The sequence below is a fragment of the Crocodylus porosus genome, unplaced genomic scaffold (assembly GCF_001723895.1).
Source record: "Crocodylus porosus isolate Cpor-Errol unplaced genomic scaffold, CroPor_comp1, whole genome shotgun sequence".
NCBI classification, from domain to species: domain Eukaryota; kingdom Metazoa; phylum Chordata; order Crocodylia; family Crocodylidae; genus Crocodylus; species Crocodylus porosus.
The window spans coordinates 36,352,469-36,359,493 of NW_017728886.1; the positions used below are offsets into that span (position 1 = coordinate 36,352,469).

At 42.2% G+C, this 7,025-nt stretch overlaps 1 protein-coding gene across 1 annotated transcript in view; it reads left to right on the forward strand.

The window, feature by feature from the left end:
• The first annotated feature begins 1,894 nt into the window (after nt 1-1,894).
• Nucleotides 1,895-7,025, forward strand: part of TRDMT1 (tRNA aspartic acid methyltransferase 1) — a 32,196-nt gene continuing 27,065 nt past the window's right edge. The window contains exon 1 of the mRNA XM_019532502.1: nt 1,895-2,030. The gene's annotated coding sequence lies outside the window, so the exon portion shown is untranslated. The remainder of the gene's footprint in view (nt 2,031-7,025) is intronic.

A 7,025-nucleotide genomic window follows, 5' to 3' on the forward strand; every position in this document is an offset into this window, starting at 1 on the left:
TAGTTTACCTGGGGTTTATGCACTGAAACATTTATGTCTTCTTTTATGTATTTGTATACCTGTGTTATACTAAATAAGTTACTGCCTGGTTGCAAGGTGCTTAAAACCATGTTGAACTACTTTTGGACAAAAACTGAAGATAACAGAATTAAATTTTGTTTAATATTAACATGCTGTATGTTTCTCCAATGACAGAGAAAAGCCTGATTGGAAGATACATGTTCAGTGATTACGATAATATATATATTTTTTCATGGGACAGTATCCCACATCAGAGGTTCCCAAACTTTTTCTTATTGTATACCCCTTTCTAGATTTACCTGCCTCCTGCGTACCTTACCAGCATATATTTTATGTGCATATTATGCATATGTTTTATATTTTAACCCCTTACATGCCAATTATTATTGTAATGAAAATTAAATCCACCATTATACAATTTCTTCTGCATACCCCCAGAGATGTCTTGCATACAATATGCATGACACAGTTTGAGAAACCCTGCCATACATCGTTCTCCAGTGAAAATGATGCTGCCATAACATACAGTTTTGTACTAAAGGAAACAACACAATTTTGCCTACATTGTGTTTTCAGGACTGTTTTACTGTGTGTTGTTTTTCCAACTTCTCTTTAAATAGCCAATTTAAGAAAAGCAAGATTTAGAAGGGCAGTATTTTTCTATAACATCGCTTGCTTCTGCATCTTAGAACTTGAGCACACCATGAAGGTTTATTAATAATTTTGTTTGTGGCAATTGCAGTTTAGAAAGGCTTATCTCGTGTAACTTGAGAAAATCCCATCATCATGGGGTTAAGAGAATGGGTGATGAATAGGGAGCATTAAGGTAAAGTTTCTATTCCTTTTCCTTGCAGAATAGCCTTCATGGTTTGGGTTGAAAGGGTGTCTCAGTTACTTTCCTAGAAAACAGTAGGGGACCCAACAAATCATGGACATTAACCTTTTTTTTCAGTTGAATCATGGACCAGCATTTAGGGTGGTTGAGTGAAGTCCCTGATTATTTTTTGAGGAAATGAGGCAGTGCTGCTGAAAGGGACATCTGACCATGTCAGTTTTGCCAGTATTATTTTCCCTTTTTATTTGCTTAATGGGATAACTATTTGAGATAGTTAATTTATATTTTTACCAGGGTGCTGAGAACACAGAGAAAACTTCTGGGAATTACCAGTCTATATGTAACAAATAGAAACAATAAATGAAAGAGGTATCCCTTTACCTGTGTTTGAAATGTGCCTTTATCACTTAGATGCTGTGCTTGTATAACAGGAAGACAAGGTATCAGATTTTAAATGCAGGTAGTTAATCTGTTAGGCTGACATGCTTTTCACACTAGATGTCAGTGTTAACATACCTGATCTGCAGTTTCAGGTGCTTGCTCTGCTGTGAACGTACCTGTGCAAAATACTTTGTAGTTACAGTGATTGTTCAGAATGTCAAGGAGACTAGAGAAGGTGTTATATACTGGGCCTTTAATAGGAGGTCACTGAATTCACCTGTACATTTTTCCCATAAAGCTTAGACTGTTTTTGCTGTTGGTGAAATTAAATAAATAAATAAGACTTTTCTGGTATTTTCTGAATGAAAATACCTGTATGTTTCATATTGCAGCTTTTCACATACGTGATTTGTCTTTCTTCTTAGTTCTGGACAGAAGAGGCTTGAAAAAAACACCAAGTATAATTACTTTAGAATTTATTTTTAAATGCACTAGGTATTGCTGTTAGGACATTGTAATTTGTTTCATGCTCTGAAATTGTGAATTTAATGATTAGCAATAATTCATAAGATCAATCTGGACCCCTTGTAGCATGTTATTTTAAGGAGGCTATCACTAGAATAAGCAAATGTGAAGATTACTGGAGTCTGGTAGTTGTGCAGATTTCTGTCTTTTAATTCTAGAAAGTTGCATACCCGCAGAAGTTGTTGCTGCTGTTGATGTGAACACTACTGCCAACGAAGTCTACAAACACAATTTTCCAAGTACACCTTTGTGGGCAAAGACAATTGAGGTGAGTAATGGATGTTTTGCTTTGTGCTCATGCTGAGAGGTTACTGTCCCAACTGGTCACATTTCATAAAAAATGTAGAATCAGAACACTTTAAATTGAGAGACAGTAATTTAACAAGATGACTTCAGTGTGTTACTTTTTCTACTGATTGCTTGAATCCTCATGGTTTGCTTGCTGCTTGAAGCAGAGAGAAAAAGAGTACAGAGAGATTTCATATGGATTCTAGGGTACTGGAAGGGATTTTTTAAGGGGTGCACTGATAGAGATTTGGGGGGCCAATATCAATAGCTGATATTTAAGGACGCATATCGGCTGATACCGATCCAATATCCAATACAGCTGCCATCATGTGGTAAGTCTGTTGTGGTGAAAGGGGGTGGGGAAGGGAAGGGGTATGGGTGCTGCCTAACCAGGGCTGGGGGGGGTGGCGGGTGCTGCCCAACCAGGGCTGGGGGTGTGGCGTGGGACAGAGCCGCAGCTTGTGGAGTGGGGGCAACTCCCGCCTCTGCTTGCACCCTGGGAGGGTACGAGGGCCGTGTACCACTGGATCTGCATGGCTCAGGACAGGCTGTAGCTGTGGGGTGGAGCCGGAGCTGGCGCTGTGCAGGACTTTCCTTACTGGGGCTGGGCTTGGAGCAGATTCTTGTAGCACTGGGAGTAGGCTGCATCCACCCCAAATTTTGCTGTAGCACGGGCAGTTATCGGCCAAATTATCGGCCCCATTGGGCCTATATCTGCTATAGACCATTTTCTTTATATTGGTACCGATCTGATATTGACATTATACATTATAAGGGTTTTGTTAAATCAGTAAGGGGCCATTTTCAGAACTGGGCTGGATAAAGTGTTAGAGAATATACTGTGGAGGACAATACTGCATTGTTAGGGGAGTAGATAGATCAGGCAACATAGTAGTTCTCTTCCTTCTTTAACTTCACTGAAAAAAAGAAACTTGAAAATCAATTCCAGTGCCTATAAAAAGGCTTGACATTTTATGAGTTCATTACAACAAAATTGGCAATGTTTTTAGTTTTTATAATACACCAGGAGAATGCAAAATTACCATGTGCTTTCCATTATTTTCTGTCTTCTTCAGAGTAGTTAGAAATTACAGAGTGCTTTTAAATCTTCTTTTACAGCTTTATGGCTTGATAAACAATTCTGAGCTACTGGTATGTACCAGTTTAAAGAAAAAGCAGAGTAGCTGACTAAAGGTTAGCTGCTTATTTAGCACGTGGTATTAGCTGACTAGTGTCAGCTCAGAGATTCTTTGATGGGGGAGGGAGGAAGAAGAGGAATTACTTTCTTTACCCTTCATGGCATGTGAGAAGGCTGAAGTCCATAAGGTCTTCCTGAAGCACTGGGGGGAAATGGCAATATTTTTCTTGCCCTGTTATGGAATTATTGTTATATAGCTCACCCGTGAAGTACCTCCAGTTTTCTTTCTGTCTGGTGTTGCAGCTTGGCCAATCATGAAATTTCCTTTTACACACACACACACACACACACACACACACACACACACACACACACACTCCCTCTCTCTCTCTCTCCCTTTCCCTCTCCCTCTGAATTAAATTTTAACATGAATGAACTTGTAGCTCTGGTAATGAATCTGTTGCATGGATTTTGTTCAGTATGTTCATGATTTACCTGGAAGATGGGATGAAGTGCACCCTCAGCAAGTTTGCAATTAACACCAAGCTGGGGGTGTGTAGTAAATATACTGGAGAGTAGGGCTAGTATTCAAAGAGACCTTGAAAAGTTGGAGGATTAGACCAAAAAAAAATATCATGAGGTTCAATAAGGAGAACTGCAAAGTCTTGCACTTAGGATAGAACAGTGCTGTGCACCAGTACAGACTGGGAACCAACTGGCTAAGGATGTGGACAAATTGGGAAGAGTCCAGTGGAGGACAACAAAAATGGTTAGAGGGCTGGGGTACATGACTTAGGAGGAGAGGATGAGGGAAGTGGGCTAATTTAGTCTGGAGAAGAGAAGATTGAATGGGGATTTAATAACAGGTTACCCAGAGAGGTTGTAGACTCTCCATTCTTGGAGTTTTTTAAGACCCAGTTAGACAAAGCCTAGGCTGGGACAATCTAGGTTGGGATGGCCTTGCTTTGATTGGGGGGCTGGATTAGATTACCTCTTGAAGTCTCTTCCAACCCTAATTTTCTATGACTGATTTTCTAAGAGGTGTCTTCAATCTCATGAGGTTGAGAACCAGTGCTATCAGGAAGATGGTGCCATGGCACTCTGCCTACCATGGTCCTTTTGACCAGGAGAATTACCCCATTCTGGAACAAACATTACCATACTAAGAAAGACAGTGCTGCTCTACATTCTGCAAAGGATGCACAGTCCCCAAGGGCTGTTTTTCCTATGGCTTCCCTGCCTTGTTCAGCAAAAGGATGTTGATGGTAATGACATTACTGTGTTGTTTCTCTACCATGATGTGTTATAAATGTTTTGGATAAAATGGGATACTACTATAAAAGTATTTTTCCCAAAGTTGGGGTGAAGCTATAGTAGTTCTAAGTGAAAGAAAGATGCTTTTAAACCACCACCAGATTTAAAACTGTATGTTTAAGCAGCACTTATAAGATGCTTCAGTTCCACTTCACCCAGGCATACCACTACAAACAGAAAATCTCTTTCCATGTCACAAAGTATAAATTAACTCTGGGGAAACCCTAACAGGAAGGGTTTTATTATTCTGCTAAAGATGTTTCTTCCTCACAGATATGCTGTAAACAGTTTTTTGTCCCCCTTACACTCCATTCATCCAACCTGTACTTCCTTAGCTTGCTTGGTAGAATGTTGTGGGAGACTGTCAAAAGCTTTGCTAAAGTCAAAGTACTGTATATCACATCCATTTCATAGATTCATAGACACTTGAGCTGGAAGAGACCCCGGAGGATCATCGTCCAGCCCCCATTGCTCTTCCCACATCTACAGAGCTAGTCTGTGGATCATAGAAGGATCATGGATCCCATCATAGAAGGCACTCATGCAGTCTGACTTGCCCTTGGTGAATCCATGCTGGCTGTTCCTACTCCCAAGCGTTTAAAAATGAATTCCTTGAGGATCTGCTCCGTGATTTTTTGAGGAACTGAGGTGAGGCTGACTGGTCTGTAGTTCCCTCACTGCTGCTTCTTCCCTTTCTTAAAGATGGGCACTATATTTGGTGTTTTCCAATCATCCAGGACCTCTCCCAATTGCCATGAGTGTTCAAAGATGATGGCCAGCAGCTCTACAGTGACAACAGCCAACTCCCTCAGCACCTTTGGGTGCATTGTGTCCTACCCCATAGACTTGTACACATCCAGCTTCTCTAAATAGTCCCTAACCTGTTCTGTCACCACTGAGGGCTGCTCACCTTCTCCCCAAACTGTGCTGCCTGGTGCAGTAGTTTGGAAGCTGACCTTGCCTGTGAAGACTGAGGTGAGAAAGGCATTGAGTACTTCAGGCTTTTCCGCATCCTCTGTCACTAGATTGCCTCCCCCATTCAGTAAGGGATCCACCCTCTCTGACTTTCCTCCTGTTGCTGACATACTTGCAGAAACCCTTCTCGTTACCCTTTATATCCCTTGCTAGCTGCAATTCCAATTGCACTTTTGTGTTCCTGATTTCATCCCTGCATGCCCAAGCAGTGCTGTTATACTTCTCCCTAGTTGTTTGTCCAAGTTTCTGCTTATCAGCTTCCTTTATGTGTTTTAGTTTACTGAAGCATTCCCTGCTAAGCTAAGTTGGTCTTCTGCTGTACTTGCTAGTTTTCCTGCACATCGCACTCGTTCGTTCCTACAGAAAGGTTTCTTTAAAGTATAGCCAACTCTCCTGGACTCTTCTCCCCTCAGACCGGCTTCTCAGGTGATTCTGCTGATGAGTTCCCTGAGTCAAAGTCATCTTTTCTGAAGTTCTGGGTCCATACCCTGCTGCTCTCCATCCTTCCTTTCCTCAGGATCTTGAACTCAGTCATCTCGTGGTCACTGCTGCCTCAGTTGCCATTCACTACTACATTCCCCACCAATTCTTCCCTGTTTGTGAGCAGCAGGTCAAGAAGCCCCTAATTCGCTTTTCCAGCACTTGCACCAGGGAGTTGTCCTCAACACGCTCCAGAAATTTCCTGGATTGCCTGTGTGCTGCTGTATTGCCCTCCCAGCAGATGTCAGGGTGACTGAAGTCTCCCATGAGAATTAGGGCCTGTGATCAGGGAATTTCCCTGAGCTGTTTGAAGAAAGCCTCATCCATCTTGTCCTCCTGGTCTGGTGGTCTATAGCAGACCCCCACCATGACATCACCCTTGTTGTTCTCCCCTCTACCCCTAACCCAGAGACTTTCAAGTCTAAACTTGTAATTGCTTTTTGACTATGGAAAAACTATACAGCAATTTTCTGTTGCAGAGAACTAAAAGACTACACCAGGTCAAAATGTTTCTGACACTGTGGATTCTTATTTGAAATTTCTGGGTTTATTTTGTGACTCTCATGTCAGTATTTGCATGCCTAATAGTGCTAATATTTTGCATCATCTATAAAAGGATCTCACAGCACCCTAAGGTGCCAAAGCACCTTGGTTGAGAATAACTGTGTATTAATAATTTATAGGTGGCTGTTAGAGGTGCACTGATACATTGGTTCATATTGTATTGGCATCAATAAAAGGAAATTGACATTATCAGCAATTGGGTTTTTTTGGCTGATGTGGCTGATAAATGCAGCTTGCAGAGCAGCATCCAGCTGCTAAGTCTGTTGTAGGGAAGCGGGGTGTGTGTGTGTGGGGGGAGACAGATTGAGGCTGGAGGGATTGGGGCTGGGAGTGTGGTACGCACTGCCCAGCCAGTGTGGGGTGTGGGACAGAGCTGTGAGCCACTCATCCAGAGGGTGTGGGGGGGTGGGGGCAGATTCCACTGCTGTGCACACCCCTGGGGGAGTCATGTGGGGCATGTGTCCCCTGGATCTGTGTGAGGGGTGATAGCGGGTTGCCACTGCA